Raw genomic sequence first — 25,099 nt, forward strand, 5'->3', positions numbered from 1 at the left:
CCTGTCGGTTAAATTTCACGTCTGTAGCACGTCATCTTCGTGGTGTAGCAATTTTAATGGCCAGTAGTGTATATGTTACTTAAGCATAGGTATGTATATGTGTACATAAACACATTGATATATACATCTATACACGTATAAATACATACTCTGATGAGCCAAATAGCTTGTTTGTCGGTCCTATTTTTTTTTTTTTTTTTTTTGGGGGGGGGGGCGGTGGGTCGCTGATTGCGTACGTGATGATAGCGCCCGATAGTGACGCAGATGGTTTCCATATGATTTACATCAGTCGAATTTCTTCGCCGAGACATTAACGTGCGTTTACTATAATGTTCCTTAAACCACTGTAGCACGTTTCTGGCTCCGAGACATGGCCAGTTATACTGCTTAAAGATGAAATCCCCATCGGAAAAGACATTAAGCATGAAGGGATGCAGGTGGTTCGCAGCTGCCAGCGTGGCTTCGATTACTACCACTGGTCCCATGCAAGCGCAGGAGAATGTCTTCCATAGCATCATACTGGTCTCAGCAGGCTGCGTTCTTGGCGCGCTGCACGTTTCGAGCAGCCGTTCATCTCGATGACGGCGTCTGTGGAGACGACCATCGACGTAGTGTAGGAAAAATGCGATTCATCCGAAGAGCCGGCACGTTTCCATTGATCGACGGTCGAATCCCGATGGTTCTGTGCCCATAGCAGTTGTAATTGACGATGTGGTTGGGTGAACGTGTGAACACGCAGTGGTAGTCAGCTGCGGAGCTCCACGTTCAACAGTTTACGATGAACGGTGTGCTCCGAAACACTTGTACGTACACCAGCATTGTGCTCTTTCGGCAGAGATGTCACAGATCGCCATCTATCCTACTTTACAGAGCAGATAAGCCTGTGAACCCCACATTCTCTGAAGAGTCGTGGACAGCCAACCATTTAGCGCCTAGTGATAGTTTCACTGTCCTCCTACCTCTTTCCGTAGATGCTCAAGACAGTAGCACTTAAACATTCGACCAGCTTCGCCGTTTTCGTGATACTCGTTCCCAGGTTCTGTGTCATAATACTCTGCCCTTTGTCAGAGTCGCTTATCTCACTGGATTTCCCCATTTGCAGCCCATATCCTCGCTAGGGTGATCACTCGTCGGTGTCTGTTCCGCTTACATAATTTCTTTAGCACGTCACGTGCCCGCAACGCCACCAGGTGGAATCCAACGTCACGTTGGGCAGTGGTCGTAATGTTTTGAGGGCAATTCGGAAGTTAAGTAACACGTTATTAATGCACGCCACGAAACTTTTATTGATGGCTGCACTACACCTCAAAGTGGCGGAGCTACATGACACTATTTTTCAACATAGTCACCAAGGCTCTGTAGGCTACGGACAGAACATTCTAAAAATCGTCGAATTCCTGCACGATAGAAATAGGCTCATTGGTCACGGACCGCTGTGTGAATGTCCTCATCGTTGAAAAATCTGTGCGCGCTGCTTCTACTGTAGCTAGTTACAGAGTAATAATTTAAAAACGATTTATTCCGTTTACGAGCTGAATTGTCTTTTTGTCTGTAAAAAGACCTTCGTAACAGTGAGAAAGACTGTATTGTGCAATTGTTGACTCGTAGGGGCCGAGTGCAGAGGCAAAAGCAGTGTGACGCGGTCGATGTCGCCGTCGCTGCCTCAGCAGCTCAGCTTAACGTGATTGTTCCGGTCTTCCATCGCATCCGGTGAACTCTTACACGACACACCTACCGACCAACTCCTGATTTCATTTGATTTTGACAGGGAAGCTAAAACACCGTAGGTCTAACCCGCCACTGCCCACACCGAAACCGAGTTTATTGTGCGGTATCGCTCCCTGTGTATCTAGTTCCGCGCGACCGCTACGGTCGCCGGTTCGAATTCTACCTCGGGCATGGATGTGTATGATGTCAGGTTAGTTAGGTTTAAGTAGTTCTAAGTTCTAGGGGACTGATGACCTCAGCAGTTAAGTCCCATAGTGCTCAGAGCCATTTTTTTGTATCTAGTAAAGCCAACCAATGCCCTTAAATAGTGCAAGGAGTCCCTTTACCAGTTTTTTGTCGGACACAATTTCTTCAGGTCTAGTTGTCCCGAAGATTCTGTATCTTTTGCTCTCCAATGCCATGCATTCGAAGACTAGGTGTGATGCAGCTTCTTCACCCTCATCACGGCTCCTACATTTAGTGTCTTCTTCCATTATACTCATTGTGTGTAGGTGTTTTTTGAAATTCCCATGGCCGGTCATCAGTCCAGTCACGAGTTTGATCTCTTCCCTGTTCAATCCCAGGGTTACAGAGCTTCTTTTAAAACAAGGCTTGGGCATCATTACCTTACCATGTTTTTGTTTATGGAACTTGGTCCAATGTTCTACGTGCTGTTTCCTGAGCCAGTTCCGTAGTTCTAGTTCTTGGTGATGGTCAGGATAGGTATCGGTCCAATAAATGGAGTTGTTGCCCCTATCCTGGCCAATCTGTCGGCTTGTTCATCGCCACAGATCTCTGAGTGGCCAGGGACCCACACTAGGTTTACCCTGTTCTTCCCCCTAGCCCCACCAGAGCCACAATCCTAGATCTTGTTGCAAGAGCTGCCATTGATTTCAGGGCTGCCTGGCTGTCTGAATAGATGTAGATGCCATGTAGCACCTACGCATATTCTTCTCCACACAAGCCCTGATTGCAGTAATCTTAGCTTGGAATACAGAGGCCAGTTTTCCGAGAGAGATGATGTCCTCCAGTCTTGGCTGAATCCCGTACACCCCTGCCCCAACTCCTTGGTCTGATTTAGTCCCATCGGTGAACCAAACAACGACCCCCGTACGGTGTCGAACTGTTTTTTCCCACTGCTCCCTGCTTCCAATTACTATACTGTAAGGCTTGTTGAAGCAGTTGGGAGTTATTATATAGTCGGCAAGCATTTCCCCAGCCTTGTCCGCAACTCGTGGTCTGCGGTAGCGTTCTCGCTTCCCGCGCCCGGGTTCCCGGGTTCGATTTCCGGCGGGGTCAGGGATTTTCTCTGCCTCGTGATGACTGGGTGTTGTGTGATGTCCTTAGGTTAGTTAGGTTTAAGTAGTTCTAAGTTCTAGGGGACTGATGACCATAGATGTTAAGTCCCATAGTGCTCAGAGCCATTTGAACCATTTCCCCAGCCATTCCAATGTTTATCTCACACATTATGTCAGTGTGTGATTCTGGATATCCCGATGAGATCCAGTTTTTGCCAGTTTTTAGTCTGTATGCCCCAGCCGCTGCCTCCATTTTGACCCAAAGCTGTAGTGGAGGCATGTCTAGCATGGCTTCCATCCCAGTGGTTTGTGTGCTGCTAATTCCGCCTGCTATGGCTAAGCAGGCCAGTCTCTGCACCTTAGCAAGCTCCTTAGCTGGAACCCGCTGTTCTACCTTCTTCCACCACACTACAGCCCCGTAGGAAATCCGCTGTCTAACCACTGTGGTGTATATCCAGTGCATACCTCTGGGGCTTAGGCCCCAGTTTTTACCACAAGCACTTCTTGTATTCACTAGAGTACTTTTCGCCTTGGAGCAGATACTCTTAATGTGAGGGGTCCACGTTAGTTTCTCATCTAAGGTTGCCCCTAGATATTTCACTATCCCCTTAACAGGTAGAGTTTCATCGAAGAGCTTTAGATTCCAACATGAGTGTTGGATATGCCTCTTCATAAATGGCACCATAACATTCTTCTTAGGATCAACCCTCAGATCCTGTTTAATTCACCAATTTCACGCAATGTCCAATGCTCCTTGTGCCTTATTTCTAACTGTATCAGTAAATTTGCCCAAGTATTACTATGACAAGGTCATCTGCGTATCCTTGGCAGAAGCATTGTCTTGAATTTAGTACCTCAACGAGTTCGTTCACCACTATATTCCACAATAAAGGGGACAGAACTCTTCCTTGGGGTCAGCCTCTAGTGGTGTTAATTACCATCTTTCCATTCATCATGGTAGCCTCTACCTTCCACTAATCATGGCCCTGGTCCACCTACATATAGAGGTCCCTAGCTCATGCACCTCTGCTGCCCTTACCATGGAATCGAAGGCCGTGTTTTTGAAAGCCCCCTCCATATCCATAGAGGGCTATTTCTTGGAAGTGAAGTGCTTTCTCCACTCTCCCAACGAGTTGGTGAAGAGCTGTCTCACATGATTTACCTGGTTGATATGCGTGGTGGTTTGAATATAGCGGGGCCCTAATTAGCCTCCTCTCCCCAACGTGACCATTAACCAGTTTTTCCAGTGTTTTGAGAATGAAGGAGTACAGACTGATTGGTCTCATATCCTTGGCCTTGGTGTGGTCAATTCTCCCTGGCTTTGGAATGAAGACAACCTTCACTGCCCTCCAAATATTGGAAATGATTCCTACTGCTAGGCTAACCCTGAATAACCTAATAACCTGCATAGGACTTTTATGAGATTCTCTTCTGCCTGTTGCAGGAGAGCTGGAAAAAACCCATCTGGGCCAGGTGCCTTGAATGGTTAGAATGTTCTCAGTGCCCATTGGATTTTATTAAAGTCCACACACTCCTTGGCCGATTCTCAGTCCTCTCTTCGAGTGCCTGAAAATCATTGTCTCTCCGGGATCAAATTCTGGTCTGTGTTGTCCGGCAGAGCATATTGAGGAAAGTGAGTTTTGAGGAGAAGTTCCAGCGACTCATGTGCTGTCTTTGTATATTCCCCATCCTCCTTCCTCAACGTACCTCCTGGATTGATTGGTACTGTAGTGAGGATTCCGTGAAGTCTGGCTTGAGCAGCCGTGCTCTCCACTTCCTCACAAAATGCCTTCCAGGATGTCTTCTTTGCTTGTCTGATTGCAAGGTTGTAGTTGACAAGGGCCTCACTTTATTTAGCCCATTGTCCTTTACGCACGTCGATGTTAAAACACTCATCGTACCGTTTTTCTTTGAATTTCCAAGTTATGATTCCACCAAGGCACACTCCTATTTGTGCATTTCTTGGTGATTGTGCAGTTTTCCTGATATGAGGTCATGGCAGAGGTAACAGGCTCTGCTGCTTCCTCAAACTCTACTGGATTCCTTATTGAGGTTTTAATTTCCGATAAGCCTAAGTCAAGGTCCCTCCTGTATGTCTCCCAGTCTGTTTTCCTGGGATTCCTATAGGTCATGGTCTGTCTGATTACCATTTCAACTTTGAATTCAACGTACATGTGGTCCGATGAGGATGGCTTTAACACCACATGCCATTGTTTGACATAGCTGTCCCATCAGTTAAGTGCATGATAATATGGATTCAGTCACCTGATGCAGTGGGCCCCTTGAAAAATCTCAACACAGGCCTTCCACAGCATTTATGAAATTTCAGAGAGTATCCACATCTACATCTGTATTTTTACTCCGCAAGCTACCCTGAAGATGCAGTTCACAGTGGTTACGCCCCATTGTACCACTTATTAAGACTTCTTCGCGCTCCATTCACGCATGGAGCTTCAACATCTCCGTGAAAGCTGTAATTTATGATCTTGTGTTCGATATCCCTACGGCAGCGGTACGTAGGGAACTGTAGTACAATCCTATGTTTCTCACTTAAAGTTGGTTTTCGAAGCTCTTTAGTAGATTTTCTCGGGGTAGTTTGCTTTTACCATCGAGAGTATGCGAGTTCAGCTTTTTAAGCATCTCAGTGACTCTTTCCCATGGGTGAAACAAACGTGCTGCCCTCTTTGTATACGTTCACTACCCTCGTTAGCGCTATTTCGTAGTGCTTCCATACATGAGTAGTATCGTTGGATGGGTAGCTCGATAGTTTTGTAAGCAATCTTCATTGTAGATTGATTGCGTTGCTCTAGTTTTCTGTCAATGAACCGAAGTCTGGAACCTGCATTATCTATGACTGAGTATGTGATGGTTTCATTTCACATCCCCACAAATTGTCACACCCAAGTATTTGTATGAGTTCACCGAATCCAATTGTGACTCGTTGATATTGTAGTTGTTAAAATATCCCGCTTTTCCGGTTTGTGAATTGCACACTGTTACAATTTAGAATATTTAAAGTAAGTTGTTAATCTTTTCACTACTTTGAAATTTTATCAAGCTCTGACTGAATATTTGTGCAACTTTCTAACGTTTCCATTTGTCGAACGTAAGACTTAGATGCCTTCACAACCGTAAAAAAAGTTTCTAAAATGCCAAAGTCAGTGTTCTACTGGGGATATTACCGAGCGAGGTTGCGCATTGGTTCAGCTGTGTTCGGGTGGGAGATGGTTCAGATGACCCCACCCCCTCACCCCGGCCATCCATATTATCATTTTCCCTGAGTGGATAGCCGGCATGATTGCTTTGACAGGGCAGGGCCGATTTTCGTTCTTATCTTTGCCCTATCCGCGCTCTTACTCCATCTCTAATGACCTCGACGTCGAGGCGCCGTTGAGCCCTAATCTTCCCTTTAGGGGGCGAAAACGGAAGGGTTTTAAGCAAACGTTTCTCTTGCTCCCTGCGTGGAGCACTTGCCTCGGTTGATTTACAGAACCACTTTGCACCGACATATTTACCTGCACACTTTTAAACCTCTACCTGTGGCGCACTACATTTCACGGCGTATGAAAATTTAATTGCCAGCTCTCGGCTGAGCTGCTGTATTGGTGACATTTGCAGTATTATTCGGCGGCTCACAATGTACCAGGACGTGGCCCGCGGCAGCGTCTAGCAAAACAATTATTATTTTGTGCCATATCTCAGCACTTAAACCTACGAGTAAAGTGGGTTTCAGATCTCAGTAATATGTCGCTTTGGGTATGCATGAAACAGTGGTTTAACACCCGGGACCTCAAACTGAAACTACCGCGCTAGTACCAGACGCATAGTTTTATGATGCGCTTAACTCAGTTTTACATTCAGTGCTTCACCATGCATCATTTGACGGCGATACAGAGACTATTAACTCAGTATCAATAGCCTGCATTTAGGAACACTGTTAACACTAACCAAAACCGATGAATAATGTTTTTTGAATGATACGTAATTGGTTCCGGAATACGTTGTCTTTTAGATGTTCGTAATACAATAAATAATGGTAAAAGGAAAACTGCAGGGTTTGTGGCTACCACCTTAATCGCAATCCTCCGATAAACTCCGTTCTTCATCTTTTTCCTGGGTTTTATCCCATATCTTCACGGGCCGGCTTGTTAATGAGGAGTTAGTGATGGTTGTAGAGGGTGGCCAGCTGCCCTTCCTGTGGCTACCCACCCCCTTCCCCCCCACCCATGTGAAAGTATGACAAAGCGTCTGAGAATCGTAAAACTGAGGCAGGACGAGGGTACCAGTACGGTATTCACTTGACTGGATGTGGGAGACCGCCTCAAAACTATATCCGGGCTAGCTGGCAACAGGCGCATCTCCGCGAATACCGGAAGCGCGTACTATCACGCGTGGCTATCCGGACGGGTCTATTGTTGGCTTCTCGTATTATTTAAGAGAGAAAACCCGTAGAGTAGTTGGAAATAATTCATAGATATTAGATTAAGACAATAATAATTAGTAACATTATGTAACACTCTCAAGATATATTATATATCTTCCAATAGAGCTTTTTCTTGAAAGATCAAGTTCAATTGTACATCAAATCTTAAGGCGGCATTCCTCTATATTACGAACAATGGATTTGCCACCACACTGTTGGCGAACTCCAAGCGCTTTCCACGAATAGATCCACTATCGCTTCTTTTCTTCATTCAGTGAACAAACTATTTTTATATCTCCAGCACAGAAATGCAATTATTCATAACCCACCCATTGCTGAATGTAGACCAGTTTCATATTTTCCCCTACACTCTGTCCTGAGCCATCGGGTTCCAGCAGTATCCTTGATGGTGGTACATCTTTAGTTTCCCAGTGTTTCTCGCCATTAGAGCATTATGATTTGGGACAACGTAGTATAGGTGCGTCATCCAGTTAATTAAACTGTCACCGTTTTACTTCCCCGTAAGAAATTTGCTAACCGACTCAACGTGCATGCAATAAAACCTTCAGCCGGTTTTGAAGACAAGGCAGTTCAGGACGGCAGCTCTCCGACGTACAGCAGATCTAGGAATGTTTTCAATAGAGGCTGTGCAACATGTACTTTACAGTACGGTATCCTAAAGTGACTGTACTAGTTTAATGTAATCTACGACCTTTTGCTATTCAATGAATGGTAATAGAATATCTATGAGGAACCTGACTCACAGTTAAAGTATCCTCTGCTGCAGTCGTATGGCATCATCAAGATATCACTGGCAGAAACTTCAAAAATTAACTATTTCGGATGATGGGAAATTAGAAAATCAGTTATGGCGGATGGCGGGAAACTGACAAGTTAAACATGGCGGATGGTGGGAATTTAAAAATTAAAGCTGCCCGATGGTGGGAAATCTAGAAATTAAAGGTAGCATATGGCGATAAATGGAGAGAAATATTCTTTAGCTAATCACATTGCAAGGTGACTTTGGTGGGGAACATTTTCACAGCCAATGAAATTTTGTACCTTTCTCAAAAGTTTTCTCTATATGAAAAACGAAACACTTAAGCACCTACAAGTCTTTCTCATCAGTGAATTCCATCTCTATCTTTGGAATATAATACAGAAGAGAGAGTTGGAGAGAAAATCAAAGGAAACAAATCTGTAACTAAACTTTGCTATAAAAAAAAATCGCATTCCGAAGAAAAATTAGATGCATACTCTAGTTATGAGAACGGATATTCAGATTTTAAATTTTATAATTTCTTACGTTCAGTGTTTTTACACTTTTCACACAGTCATCATCAGAGCCATTTCGATGGACATTTCTTTATCAAGAACAAACTAAATTACGTAAATATCCAATTTATCAAAAAGTAAACATCATACCTGAAAACAGATGAACTCAACATCATGGGTACATATTTTCCTGGAGGTTAATCTAATTAATCAGAAAGGAGCATGTGAATTCACATCGGTTATAGAGGTGGTAATCACCTCAAGCTACAATTTACAACTACAAATACAATTTAAAATTTACATTTTACACACATATACACACACACACACCGTTTTCATTGTTTACATTCTTCAATTATTTACATTGTTTACGTTTTCAGGTATTTACATTAACATCGGATGGTGGTGACAGTTTTATCTGGATGTAAGAGCCAATCCGAATGAAAATCGTGAATACTATTGGGGTATTTCAGATCTACTTCTAAAATGTACTCTAAGTTGTAACCATCCGGAGAGTATTCAAGTCAGAAGTTTCAACACTCTTTGGACAAACATATATAAATTTGGACACTGGAAGATACTCCAACATCAGCCAGCTGCACAGGTTATTCAGATCGAGATATATGATGCAGAATTCGTTAATTTTTGTTACCATAGCTGGTCATAAATCTGCTGTTGACAACCACGTCTCTATAAGAACAACGTACGATGCTGCCTCTAATACAAAGTAGAGTTGTTGGCTATCGGTTCAAAATGGTTCAAATGGCTCTGAGCACTATGGGACTTAACTTCTGAGGTCATCAGTCCCCTAGAACTTAGAACTACTTTAAACCTAAATAACCTAAGGCCATCACACACATCCATGCCCGAGGCAGGATTCGAACCTGCCACCGTAGCGGTCGCGCGGTTCCAGACTGTAGCGCCTATAACCGCTCGGCGGCTATCGGTAATAAGCTGCAATTTCACTTCTGTAACTTTCGGCAGAGTATCCCAAGCCGAGCAAAGCGAAGTAACGCAACGCACAGGATGCAATTCGTATGTTTTAAGTCAAAGACCGCGAAAGTTTTCGAAAACATCAGTAAGAAGTAGCACGTCAAATTTCAAAAATAAATCAGAATAACCTCAAAATTTGTTACACTTGAATACATTCCATACATTGCAAGCTCTTTGGTTCTGTTATCGTTTCGTCTCTTAATAAACTTCTAAACTTTTCGACTGAAGGTAGGCGATCTTCCAGTGAAATCAATTCTTTGCTCACATACTCACACGGAAAAACTCCCTTCTGATTAACTAGATTAAATTCGCCATCATTGGGAAAATATGTCCTCAGTATTCTGAGTTCATCTGATAATGCACGCGTAATGAGTGAACATGCCAAGAAATTTAGGGACTCGACAAAACACTTATATTGCAGTGCTTCTCTTGGTGCAATATTGCCATACTTTTCTTAAAAGATTTATATTACTCCATAATAAACAGCAGAAGAGAAACGCGACCTGGATTTAATTTGACTTATACATTGCCATCTGTCGTCTTCTCGTTGCAAATGATCGTGATCAAGAAACGCCGGTCACAACTTCTCAGATTGTGGAATACAACTAAGACTGTATAGAGACGTCTATAACTGGCATTGCAACTGCAGTGTGCGCCGCCTCAGTATGCACCGATGAAATGGTCTCTGTGTTTAATATTTCCTTTCCCAAATGGTTCACTGCAAATACGGCAGACCTCTGCCAAGCAAATGGCCAAAAGTGAACATGAAATCGAACAGCCTGGCTGAGGCTTCGAGGAGTCATAACCTGAGTAGTGGAGGGAAGCGCGCAGCGGAAACGTTGCAGAGGCAGACCAAGGATTAACGACCGTAAGCAGGTTGAAGTGGATGCAGCTATGGAGAGATGCAGAGGCTTGTGCGGGATAGACCAGCGTGGAGAGCTGCAGCAAACCAGTCTTTGGACTGCAGAGAACAACAACGACTACTGCTACAATTTTCATCTGTGCATTATTCATTTCTGTGGCTAGGTGGAAAGTGGATCTGGTTTCATATTTGGACATTAAATGCCATTTCGCTGTCAGTATCTCTAAAGATATCCTCTGCTTGATTAGGGTATTTATACTACGCTCTTTCTGCTACAAAGAACTCTCAGTGATCAGAACAAGAGTTTCTATTTCGCCATTCTCTTTCTAACATTGCCTGCAAAGTATCGCTTATTTTCTGCATCACGCGTTGTAATCACCATTAGGTGGCACTATCAAGTCTGTTCATTTTGCATGTGCTCAGATTGTGAGATACTTCCGTTGCTACATCGTTATTTTTTTAAACTTCAGTATTCATTTTTCAATAAACTTTCTCTTTTTCTGAGGTTTGAATTTGATTGTAATCTGATAAACTTTACGGCCCTAGAACTATATGGGACCATACATCCGCTCCTATATTCCGATCTTTCTATTTACTTACTATTTATAGCCTGCCTATTCCACTAGCTGACTTGTGTGTTCTAGAAGTATATCCTAGCTTGGTATCGTTAATTACATTCCCCGTGTAATATAGATCTAGATTGTGTATAAGATAATTGGGTTTTTCACTTTTACTTAAATTTGGCATTTGATCTGTAGGTGATAGTAGATAAAACTTCCAGCTAGTATGAGACTTTCAAAATTCTCCCATATTGTATCGACTAAATCGGTGCTATAGAGTGAGCGTCTTTCGATTTACTGTGTTTTACTTCCCCGGTAGGATATAAATATTGATGATATGTAATCCGTCAAGCTATTCCTCACTCGCTCTGTAGCACTTCTATTTTTGTTACTGCGATTTAGGCCTTTGCCAAAATGGCAGTGCAAGTATTGAACCTGTTAGCATCGTGTTCAGTTGTTTCGTATAAACATATCTCATTTAGTCTTGCTGTGGACACCTCCTGTGTTAACATAATGTCGAAAGATGCTGCGGACAGCTATTTCTTTAGATATTTTATTTTGAGTTCTCTTCGAATCCCGTACATGTTGAACGTAGCTAAACAGGAAGTTACTGGTACAGCAGTGCGTTCAACATGTGGCTTTACTTTAATCTGGTGCTTCCTTCTCGTGCTCTGTATCACGGTGATGCTTTTTGTTTGTTTTATTGTCGTATTACGTTGCCTTGTCTCATTGATGAAGTGGTTTGCATTCGGCCCAGTGACCGGCGGTCTGGTAACCTGCCTTCACGTTGATGTCAGTACTTACTTTACTTTTTCGTGTCCGGAAACTACAATTTGTTTGCAAAATATTGGGCAATGTCCAATGCTTCTTCTTTAGCCAGCCATAGATCGTCGAGGGTGCATCTGTGCGGGCAGGCAGGGCATTGTAGGAGATGTTCCACGTCCTGTCGAGTGCCGCAGTCGCATTTGTCGTCATTTTCGTCCAGCAACCCCCATTTGATCAGGTTAGATTTCACAGGAGCCACCCCAGTTCTGATGCGGTTAAGCATTCTCCAGGTTTTCCAATCACCAGAAACGCCGCTTGGTGGGCCCTCTCTTAGTGGATAGTAGATGGGGGGCTCATCTAAGGCGCAACTTACGAAACGGCGTCTCGATTTGAGTCTGCTGGGGTCACACTCTAGGGCAAATATTGAGTGACGAGCGTCAAAGGTTTGTTTTAGCTTCTCGGTATGTTCACGGGCTTTCCTACGTGAGTCAGGGTTTGTGAAACCTGCGGCCCTGTAAAGATTTTCTATGGGGGTAGGTTTCATGCAGCCTGTCACTATCCTGCATGTTTCATTCGAGCTAATATCTACCTTTTTTGCGTGGGCGGATCTGCACCATACCGGGCAGGCATATTCGGCCGTTGAGAAGCACAAAGCTTGGGCTGAAGTTCTGACCACGGTAGGTTTGGCACCCCATTTGCTGTTGGACAGCTTTCTTATTAGGGAATTTCGTGCTTCTACTTTTTTGCGTGTTTTTTCGCAATGTTGTTTGTATGTCAGTGTTCTGTCCAGCACGACGCCAAGGTAGGTGGGAGTATCTGTGTGTTCTGGTAGTGTCCCATCCCAGGTAAAATTGAGCCTGTACTTTGCCTGCCTCGAGTTCAGATGGAATGCACTCGCTTGACTTTTGGAGGGATTGCGTTTTAGAGAATTCTTTTTGTAGTGGGTTGACATTATAGAAAGGGCGGTTTCTAGTTTCTCCTCGGTGGCTTCAAACCTGTTGCCTTGAACTGTTATTGTCAGGTCGTCTGCATATACAAAAGTTTTGGTTTTGTCTGGAGTTGGTTAGTCATTTGTATATATGTTGAATAGGATTGGCGCCAACACGCTCCCTTGGGCGAGCCCATTTTTCTGATTCCGCCATCGACTCTTTTTCCCCTCGAGAATTACGAAGAACTGTCTATTTTGGAGCAGGGATTCGATTATCTTGACTAGGTGGTAGTCTTTCTGGGTCTCGTAGATTTTATGCAGTAGTGTCCGGTGATGTACAGTACCATAGGTGGAACTTAGGTCGACTAGTGCCAGCCCGGTGATCAGTTTATTCTCAAACCCATCCTCGATATGTTCCGTCAATGCTAGAATTTGACTGGTACAGGACTTTCCAGCTCTAAAACCTGCTTGGTGTGGAATTAGCTTCGAGTCAACGATCTTCTCTATTCTGTTGAGGATCAATCTTTCATAGAGCTTAAACAGGTGGCAGAGAAGGGTTATGGGTCGATAGCTCTTCGGAGACTCTGGGTCCTTCCCGGGTTTAAGGAGAGCCACCACTTTTGACTTCCTCCACAGTTTCGGGATTTGAAAGGTTTCACGGCACACGTTAAAAAGTCCAAGTATCCAGTCCCTGGCGCCAAGGCCGAAGTTTTTAATCTGTTCCACGCAAATATCATCAAACCCAGCGGCTTTCCCATTCTTCATGGTATTTATGCCATTGTTCAACTCTCTCATGCTAAATGGTTTCTGGAAGTTGGTGTTTTCCGTTGGCAGTAGGCGTGTGATTTTAGTTTTCTGACGTTTGGAATTGAACTTGCCGTTTAGAAGGAGTTGGTTGGCCACCTGGTTTGGAGTTACGTTGGCCGGGGCCTTGCTTAGCCTTGGGTCACCATCCAATTTCTTAATCAGGTTCCAGGCTATTTTGCTACTGTGGGACATATCCATTCTTTCTAGGGTTGCTATCCACTTCTTCTCGCGTGCCTCGCTGAGTGCTGACATTAAAGGCGTGCCACAGGTGATGGTTTCGCCGCTGAATGGGTCTTCCGCGAACAATACTTGATACTTCTCCAGGATGTCCTTGGAGGCATTTGAGAGCCCTGGGATATAGTGTTGTCTGCAGCCCCTACGAATATAGCGTCTAGATACGTTTCGCAAAGTCTCAACAAATGTCAGCATCACGTAGTCTTGGCACATTGCCCCGTTTTACTTCCCTGTTCCAGGTGTGCACCGCGTCATTACTACGTTTTTGAAGTTTCCTAGTTTTTATTTGCTTCGTGTTCAACAGTTTCTCTTTTAACTCCGATGCAGAGTCTTCTGCTCCTCTCTTTGCGTGCTTTCTTTTTCCTGTTCCCACAGTGCTATCTTACCTTTTTGTGACGTCTTGTAATGACACGGATCCGTCTGCTGAATCCGTGTTTGTTTTTACAACATAACCTTCTTCTCCTCCCCCCATGAACCATGGACCTTGCCGTTGGTGGGGAGGTTTGCGTGCCTCAACGATACAGATAGCCGTACCGTAGGTGCAACCAGAACGGAGGGGTATCTGTTGAGAGGCCAGACAAACGTGTGGTTCCTGAAGAGGGGCAGCAGCCTTTTTAGTAGTTGCAGGGGCAATAGTCTGGATGATTGACTGATCTGGCCTTGTAACAACAACCAAAACGGCCTTGCTGTGCTGGTACTGCGAACGGCTGAAAGCAAGGGGAAACTACAGCCGTAATTTTTCCCGAGGGCATGCAGCTTTACTGTATGGTTAAATGATGATGGCGTCCTCTTGGGTAAAATATTCCGGAGGTAAAATAGTCCCCCATTCCGATCTCCGGGCGGGGACTACTCAAGAGGACGTCGTGATCAGGAGAAAGAAAACTGGCATTCTACGGATCGGAGCGTGGAATGTCAGATCCCTTAATCGGTCAGGTAGGTTAGAAAATTTAAAAAGGGAAATGGATAGGTTAAAGTTAGATATAGTGGGAATTAGTGAAGTTCGGTGGCAGCAGGAACAAGACTTCTGGTCAGGTGAATACAGGGTTATAAATACAAAATCAAATAGACGTAATGCAGGAGTAGGTTTAATAACGAATAAAAAAATAGGAGTGCAGGTAAGCTACTACAAACAGCAAAGTGAACGTATTATAGTGGCCAAGATAGACACGAAGCCCATGCCTACTACAGTAGTACAAGTTTATATGCCAACTAGCTCTGCAGATGACGAAGAAATTGAAGAAATGTATGGTGAGACAAAAGAAATTATTCAGGTAGTGAAGGGAGACGAAAATTTAATAGTCATGGGTGACTGGAATTCGACAGTAGGAAAAGGGAGAGAAGGAAACATAGTAGGTGAATATGGATTGGAGCTAAGAAATGAAAGAGGAAGCCGTCTGTTAGAATTTTGCACAGAGCATAACTTAATCATAGCTAACACTTGGTTCAAGAATCATAAAAGAAGGTTGTATACATGGAAGAATCCTGGAGATACTAAAAGGTATCAGATAGATTATATAATGGTAAGACAGAGATTTAGGAACCAGGTTTTAAATTGTAGGACATTCCCAGGGGCAGATGTGGACTCTGACCACAATCTATTGGTTATCAACTATAGATTAAAACTGAAGAAATTGCAAAAAGGTGGGAATTTAAGGAGATGGGACCTGGATAAACTGACTAAACCAGAGGTTGTACAGAGTTTCAGGGAGAGCATAAGGGAACAATTGACAGGAATGGGGGAAAGAAATACAGTAGAAGAAGAATGGGTAGCTCTGAGGGATGAAGTAGTGAAGGCAGGAGAGGACATAGTAGGTAAAAAGACGAGGGCTAGTAGAAATCCTTGGGTAACAGAAGAATGCAGTAAATGAAGCAGGCAAAAAGGAATACAAAGGTCTCAAAAATGAGATCGACAGGAAGTGCAAAATGGCTAAGCAGGCATGGCTAGAGGACAAATGTAAGGATGTGGAAGCTTATCTCACTAGGGGTAAGATAGATACAGCCTAGAGGAAAATTAAAGAGACCTTTGGAGAAAAGAGAACCACCTGTATGAATATCAAGAGCTCAGATGGAAACCCGGTTCTAAGCAAAGAGGAAAAAGCAGAAAGGTGGAAGGAGTATATAGAGGGTCTATACAAGGGCGACGTACTTGAGGACAATATTATGGAAATGGAAGAGGATGTAGATGAAGATGAAATGGGAGATACGATACTGCGTGAAGAGTTTGACAGAGCACTGAAAGACCTGAGTCGAAACAAGGCCCCGGGAGTAGACAACATTCCATATAGAACTACTGACGGCCTTAGGAGAGCCAGTCATGACAAAACTCTTCCATCTGGTGCGCAAGATGTACGACACAGGCGAAATACCCTCAGACTTCAAGAAGAATATAATAATTCCAATGCCAAAGAAAGCATGTGTTGGCAGATGTGAAAATTACCGAACTATCAGTTTAATAAGTCACAGCTGCAAAATACTAACACGAATTATTTACAGACGAATGGAAAAACTGATGGAAGCCGACCTCGGGGAAGATAAGTTTGGATTCCGTAGAAATGTTGGAACACGTGAGGCAATACTGACCTTACGACTTATCTTAGAAGATAGATTAAGGAAAGGCAAACGGACGTTTCTAGCATTTATAGACTTAGAGAAAGCTTTTGACAATGTTGACTGGAATACCCTCTTTCAAATTCTAAAGGTGGCAGGGGTAAAATACAGGGAGCGAAAGGCTATTTACAATTTGTACAGAAACCAGATGGCAGTTATAAGAGTCGAGGGGTATGAAAGGGAAGCAGTGGTTGGGAAGGGAGTGAGACAAGGTTGTAGCCTCTCCCCGATGTTATTCAATCTGTATATTGAGCAAGCAGTAAAGGAAACAAAAGAAAAATTCGGAGAAGATATTAAAATCCAGGGAGAAGAAATAAAAACTTTGAGGTTCGCCGATGACATTGTAATTCTGTCAGAGACAGCAAAGTACTTGGAAGAGCAGTTGAATGGAATGGACAGTGTCTTGAAAGGAGGATATAAGATGAACATCAACAAAAGCAAAACAAGGATAATGGAATGTAGTCAAATTAAGTCGGGTGATGCTGAGGGATGGTTCAAATGGCTCTGAGCACTATGGGACTCAACTGCTGAGGTCATTAGTCCCCTAGAACTTAGAACTAGTTAAACCTAACTAACGTAAGGATATCACAAACATCCATGCCCGAGGCAGGATTCGAACCGGCGACCGTAGCGGTCTTGCGGTTCCAGACTGCAGCGCCTTTAACCGCACTGCCACTTCGGCCGGCGATGCTGAGGGAATTAGATTAGGAAATGAGACACTTAAAGTAGTAAAGGAGTTTTGCTATTTGGGGAGCAAAGTAACTGATGATGGTCGAAGTAGAGAGGATATAAAATGTAGACTGGCAATGGCAAGGAAAGCGTTTCTGAAGAAGAGAAATTTGTTAACATCGAGTATAGATTTAAGTGTCAGGAAGTCGTTTTTGAAAGTATTTGTATGGAGTGTAGTCATGTATGGAAGTGAAACATGGACAATAAATAGTTTGGACAAGAAGAGAATAGAAACTTTCGAAATGTGGTGCTACAGAAGAATGCTGAAGATTAGGTGGGTGGATCACGTAACTAATGAGGAAGTATTGAATAGGATTGGGGAGAAGAGAAGTTTGTGGGCCGGCCGAAGTGGCCGTGCGGTTAAAGGCGCTGCAGTCTGGAACCGCAAGACCGCTACGGTCGCAGGTTCGAATCCTGCCTCGGGCATGGATGTTTGTGATGTCCTTAGGTTAGTTAGGTTTAACTAGTTCTAAGTTCTAGGGGACTAATGACCTCAGCAGTTGAGTCCCATAGTGCTCAGAGCCATTTTTGAAGTTTGTGGCACAACTTGACTAGAAGAAGGGATCGGCTGGTAGGACATGTCCTGAGGCATCAAGGGATCACAAATTTAGCACTGGAGGGTAGTGTGGAGGGTAAAAATCGTAGAGGGAGACGAGGAGATGAATACACTAAGCAGATTCAGAAGGATGTAGGTTGCAGTAGGTACTGGGAGATGAAGGAGCTTGCACAGGATAGATTAGCATGGAGAGCTGCATCAAACCAGTCTCAGGACTGAAGATCACAACAACAACAACAACAACAACCTTCTTCTGGTGCATTCTGGGTACGCGCGAGTTTGTTGCTGCTTTCCGTTTCCTTCGGGCTCTGGTTATGTGCTCAGTGTCGGGCTTTCTCTTTTCATTTAGCGGCGATACGTCTAACAACCTTCGTTGTGTTATTGTGAGTCATTCTGGGTTTTCCACAACACTTGCTGATACGTTATCCTGTCTTTCGCTGCCCATATTCACGAAAGTGTCAATTACAGCTCTTCTAGTTGCGTCATAGCTGTTTGTCTGTTTCTTTTTTTTCTTTTTTTTTCGGTGAATCAGTCTGTCATATGTTGCTTGCTTTATCTTCTATCTTTTTACTGTAGTTTTCTGTTTCTTTCGCTATCTTTTTTGGTATTTCAGACGTGACATATTTTTCTTAGTGCCTACTGGTTAGTGGGTAGATTTCTCTATCCTTGTTTGACTTACATAACAGGTCATAGGTATCTCGTTACGGCGTAAGTATGTTACTGGTAGTACAGCGGTTCGTCTGATGGGATACTCCGCTGTTATGTGATCGATCGTGCCATACTGCGCATACGTGCGGGGACGCCCGTTATAAATCACTAAGGATTTACGCCCAGACACAGCTACACTATGTGATCAAAAGTATCCTGACACCTGGCTGAAAATGACTTACAAGTTCGTGGCGCCCTCCATCGGTAATGCTGGAATTCAATATGGTGTTAGCCAACCCTTAGCCTTGATGACAGCTTCCACTCTCGCAGACATACGTTCAACCGGGTGCTGCAAGGTTTCTTGGGAAATAGCAACCCATTCTTCACGGAGTACTGCACTGAGGAGGCGCATCGATGTCGGTCGGTGAGGCCTGGCAAGACGTCGGCGTTCCAAAACGTCCCAGAGGTGTTCTATAGTATTCAGGTCAAGACTATGTGCAGGCCAGTCCATTACAGGGGTGTTACTATCGTGTAACCACTCCGCCACAGGCCGTGCATTATGAACAGGTGCTCGACTGTGTTGAAAGATGCATTCGCCATCCCCAAATTGCACTTAAGCAGTGGGAAGCAAGAAAGTGCTTAAATCGTCAATGTAGGCCTGTGCTGTGATAATGACACGCGAAACAATAAGGGGTTCAAGCCCCCTCCATGAAAAACACGACCACACTATAACACCACCGCCTCCGAATTTTACTGTTCTCACTACACACGCTGGCAGATGACGTTCACCGGGCATTCGCCATACCCACACCCTGCCATCGAATCGCCACATTATGTAGCGTGATTCGTCACTCCATACAACGTTTTTCCACTGTTCAATCGTCCAATGTTTACGCTCCTCACACCAAGCGAGGCGTTCTTTGGCATTTAGCGGCGTGATGTGTGGCTTATGAGCAGCCGCTCGACCATGAAATCCAAGTTTTCTCACCTCCCGCCTAACTGTCATAGTACTTGCAGTGGATTCTGATGAAGTTTGGAATTCCTGTGTGATGGTCTGGATAGATGTCTGCCTATTACACATTACGACCCTCTCCAATTGTCTCTGTCAGTCATCAGACGAGGTCAGCCTTTACGGTTTTGTGCTGTACGAGTCCCTTCACGTGTCCACTTCACTGTCACATCGGAAACAGTGGACCTAGGGATGTTTAGGAGTGTGGAAATCTCGCGTACAGACGTATGGCACAAGTGATACCCAATCACCTGACCACGTTCTAAGTCCGTGAGTTCCGACAATGCCCAATTCTGCTCTCTCACGATGTCTAATGACTACGGAGGTCGCTGATATGGAGTACGTGGCAGTAGGTGGCAGCATAATGCACGTACCATGAAAAACGTATGTTTTTGGGAGTGTCCGGATACTTTTGATCAAATAGTGTATGTGAGACAAGATGTGCTTACTGTGTGTGTGTGTGTGTGTGTGTGTGTGTGTGTGTGTGCGTGCGTGCGTGTTTATGTGTGTGTGTGCGTGTGTGTGTGTGTGTGGGGGGGGGGGGGGGGTGTATGTGCGTGTGTGTGCGTGTGTGTATATATGTAAGTATGTATGTATGTGTGCGTTAATGATATTCGCACACCATTTGTCACATTTGATTTCAGTTATGTACCGAGTGGTTTCAGGAACGTAGGAATTGATTCGTCACTGACTCTGGAAGGGACGTCCAAAATCTGGAAGCTCTTAGTTCACAAACCTACGTTGTTTTTACCACTTCACTAATACAGTGTGTTGAAAGTGGCGTGTATGTAACAGTGTAACAAGCAAATAAAACTAGTAAACACAGCACGGAAATAAATGGTTTGCTCGATATGACGTATGCACATGAAGTCATGACAACGTTACGAGACTTTTAGTGTCTAAGGCTAAGTTTATTTTACTTTTTTAATTTATAGGCTTTCGTGACGTGCCCATACAGCCATCTTCACAGTGGAATGTCATTCCTAACTATACGAACGTAAGGACAACACAGCACCTAGTCTCCGCGTGGGGAAAATCTCCAACCCGGCCAGGAGTCGCACCTGGTCCCGTTCGGTCAGCAATCCGGCGTGCTGACATCGCAGCTACTAAGGCGAAATACGTTTATTACGAAACAGTGAAAGTTAGGCGAATATTGCGAAGTGATGAGCTGCACACGTTTGATTTTATCATCATTTCCGATATATACGTAATGGTAAATAACGTTTCGAAAACAAGTGCGTCGGTCGTGGCCCTCCAGTACCATGGCCTCGCAGGTCCTCCGACGTTTTTTTTGTGCCAGGGTATATAAAAGCTTTGGTGTGTTCCAGCCCTGTTGTTAGTGCCGGTGAATTATGGGATCGCATTGTGGATGGTTGCTCAAACACGCCTGAGATTTTGAAAAATATGTGGACATCGATGAGGAGACCCGCTGAAGCCTGCCTTCACGTACACAGCGGCTACGTGGGAGACTTCTTACACTGTGTTTGTCCTCAATTGCGTACCTGCAGTTCAAATCCTCAGGGACTCTTATCAGGTGTACATGTACTCAGTCGTAATATGTAGTAAGGGAAAACTATTGGTTTCTGAACCTACGTACGTTAGGATTGTTTGCTTCTTTCACTCTCTTCTACTCGCACCTTTCGCTTGTACCTATAACAATTAACCGTCACTAACTGAATTTTAATTTACCCTCGGAGGTCCGTTATTTCAGTCACGATTGTGTGTTCGTTTTTACAGGAACACAATCCTCACATGAATCTAATTGAATTCCGTAAATTTCTTCCTTCTTCCTTTAACTTTCTCAAAAAGACAATCTTAAACTTCATATTGGGACGGCCTTACGAAGGCTCTGTATTTTCTAAACCAGCCTCAAATGGTTCAAATGGCTCCCAGCACTATGGAACTTAACATCTGAGGTCATCAGTCGCCTAGAACTTAGAACTACTTAAACCTAACCTAATCTAAGGACATCACACACATTCATGCCCGAGGCAGGATTCGAACCCGCGACCGTAGCGAAACCAGCGTCCGTTGCCGAGATCGGTAACGTACGCTTGAGCGGTGGCGGTAGATCCCGGGGGTAGGCCAGGTCGACTCCTAGTGTTGGAAAAAATGTTCATTGCTGGTATTTGGCGGCAACCAGAGGAGAGGTGCTGGCGTGAAGTTCCTGCTCATAAGACTTTGCACCATCGTCCTGGTTTAAATACCAAACCTCTCTGCAGTGTCTCATGAAGTGAGGGCATGTGACACTTTTGATAGTGATCGGTCGCTCAGATTGGAACGTTAAGCTTGGCGGCCACCTTGGTGCTATTAGCGAGGAGAAGGCTATTGTGCAGGCACCGGGTTTCACCCTCTCCATTCGCTCATAATAATCATCATCTTACAACACAAATATTACACTACACTACACACACACACACACACACATATATATATATATATATATATATATATATATATATATATACTCCTGGAAATGGAAAAAAGAACACATTGACACCGGTGTGTCAGACCCACCATACTTGCTCCGGTCACTGCGAGAGGGCTGTACAAGCAATGATCACACGCACGGCACAGCGGACACACCAGGAACCGCGGTGTTGGCCGTCGAATGGCGCTAGCTGCGCAGCATTTGTGCACCGCCGCCGTCAGTGTCAGCCAGTTTGCCGTGGCATACGGAGCTCCATCGCAGTCTTTAACACTGGTAGCATGCCGCGACAGCGTGGACGTGAACCGTATGTGCAGTTGACGGACTTTGAGCGAGGGCGTATAGTGGGCATGCGAGAGGCCGGGTGGACGTACCGCCGAATTGCTCAACACGTGGGGCGTGAGGTCTCCACAGTACATCGATGTTGTCGCCAGTGGTCGGCGGAAGGTGCACGTGCCCGTCGACCTGGGACCGGACCGCAGCGACGCACGGATGCACGCCAAGACCGTAGGATCCTACGCAGTGCCGTAGGGGACCGCACCGCCACTTCCCAGCAAATTAGGGACACTGTTGCTCCTGGGGTATCGGCGAGGACCATTCGCAACCGTCTCCATGAAGCTGGGCTATGGTCCCGCACACCGTTAGGCCGTCTTCCGCTCACGCCCCAACATCGTGCAGCCCGCCTCGAGTGGTGTCGCGACAGGCGTGAATGGAGGGACGAATGGAGACGTGTCGTCTTCAGCGATGAGAGTCGCTTCTGCCTTGGTGCCAATGACGGTCGTATGCGTGTTTGGCGCCGTGCAGGTGAGCGCCACAATCAGGACTGCATACGGCCGAGGCACACAGGGCCAACACCCGGCATCATGGTGTGGGGAGCGATCTCCTACACTGGCCGTACGCCACTGGTGATCGTCGAGGGGACACTGAATAGTGCACGGTACATCCAAACCGTCATCGAACCCATCGTTCTACCATTCCTAGACCGGCAAGGGAACTTGCTGTTCCAACAGGACAATGCACGTCCGCATGTATCCCGTCCAACCAACGTGCTCTAGAAGGTGTAAGTCAACTACCCTGGCCAGCAAGATCTCCGGATCTGTCCCCCATTGAGCATGTTTGGGACTGGATGAAGCGTCGTCTCACGCGGTCTGCACGTCCAGCACGAACGCTGGTCCAACTGAGGCGCCAGGTGGAAATGGCATGGCAAGCCGTTCCACAGGACTACATCCAGCATCTCTACGATCGTCTCCATGGGAGAATAGCAGCCTGCATTGCTGCGAAAGGTGGATATACACTGTACTAGTGCCGACATTGTGCATGCTCTGTTGCCTGTGTCTATGTGCCTGTGGTTCTGTCAGTGTGATCATGTGATTTATCTGACCCCAGGAATGTGTCAATAAAGTTTCCCCTTCCTGGGACAATGAATTCACGGTGTTCTTATTTCAATTTCCAGGAGTGTATATATATACTTGTAGTATTATAAATAGTGTGCAGTGGAGCACTCTGTAAATAAACAAAAACTGTATTTTCTATCTTTTCTACTGAATACACCACTGCAGCGACTTATTGCTTTCTTCCTCTGTTCTTTAGACGGTGAGTACCTGAATCACGTCTGCGACGCCGCGCTGCCAGCGTAGCGACTGATGGTGCTCCATTCTCGTCTCGACTCAAAGGTAAACAACGCAGCGCTGCTTCGGCCATCTGCACTTAAGACGAGCGCCGGGAATTTTCGGCTCAGCTATCGAGACCTGCCCTCGTAGCTCTATCTCTCTCCGACACCAATGGAAATGAGAAGTGAAGCATTGATTTGATCTTTACCAAACTTTGCATAGACTGGTGTTAAATAATTAAACTTTTATTTCATTCGCAACTGACGTCCATCATGAATATCAGTATGAAGTTTGATCTCCATAGGCAAGAATATACTCTTCTATTCACTGTGGCGTGGAGAAAACAGCCTCCGAATGTCATCTTGGAGAAATTCTTTCCATGACCGAAATACATGCTGTGTGAGTTCATGATGATTGTATCTCGAGGCTGGTATTAAAGAATACGTTAGTAGTGGGTATGTACCAGCTCTACCTCAATTCGGGAGGGGGGGGGGGGAATTGTTTTCTTATGTAAACAAACCTGCCAGTTGCACAAGCCTAATTTAATGAGCTTTATGTAAACGAACTGTTCACTTGGTTGAATATTTTGTTTATTTAGGACATAATTAATGGGTTAGAACTGTCATACAAATTACTATAATTTATGGGCAATAGATCGGCCTTGGTTCCTGTTTACCCCAGTGTCCAGATGCTTTGATCTTAAAGTGATAGCCGTCATTTTTAATGGTGATAATTTATGACACAAAAAACACGACTTCCTGTCCCTCCCACCCCCCTATTGTGCTGCTATTGGCCACGTCCCCACCACCGCCCTCATCCCTCCTTAGTGTCCTCCGAGCATCCTGAGACTATTATTCTTAATGTGCACCAAAAAAACTGACATCTTCCTGTCCCCACCATTCCCTACTATGCTTTCATTGACCACACCCCCACCACTGCCTCCACTGCTTCTTAGCACACTGAGACTATCATTCATAATCTGGGGCTTACTGAGGCAGCAGTTTCAGTAAACTCAAGCAATACTACAAATTACCAGCATAGCATAGCATCCAGGAGTACTGGCCTAGTTTTTGCAAATGTTCCGCACCGAACACTATTTTCTACAACATATGGCGATATCTACAGCTTCATGGTTCAAAATGGTTCAAATGGCTCTGAGCACTATGGGACTTAATGGTCACTATAGTCATCAGTGCCCTAGAACTTAGAACTACTTAAACCTAACTAACCTAAGGACATCACACAACACCCAGTCATCACGAGGCAGAGAAAATCCCCGACCTGCCGGAAATCGAACCCGGGAACCCGGGCGTGGGAAGCGAGAACGCTACCGCACGACCACGAGCTGAGGACCAGCTTCATGGCTTTTACCATTTTATGAAGACGCACATTTCATTGCTGCTTTAGCGATTTTAACCCACTTTTTCAGAGACTATATGTAATCATGGGTTTCGTTGCTGTTTTTCCCCACATTTTAATCTGATCTGATTTTTTAAGGCTAAGCACATAAATATGTATTCCGCTGCTGTTTTATCGATTTTCAGGAAAGACATGTAATATACATAGCTTTAAATATTTAAAAACTGACACCAACATTACACAATGCCGCAAACAGTTCTTATGAAAATTTTATGAACTTTCCCTCAGTATTCGTCAAATA

This window comes from Schistocerca americana, chromosome X, assembly GCF_021461395.2.
Source record: "Schistocerca americana isolate TAMUIC-IGC-003095 chromosome X, iqSchAmer2.1, whole genome shotgun sequence".
NCBI classification, from domain to species: domain Eukaryota; kingdom Metazoa; phylum Arthropoda; class Insecta; order Orthoptera; family Acrididae; genus Schistocerca; species Schistocerca americana.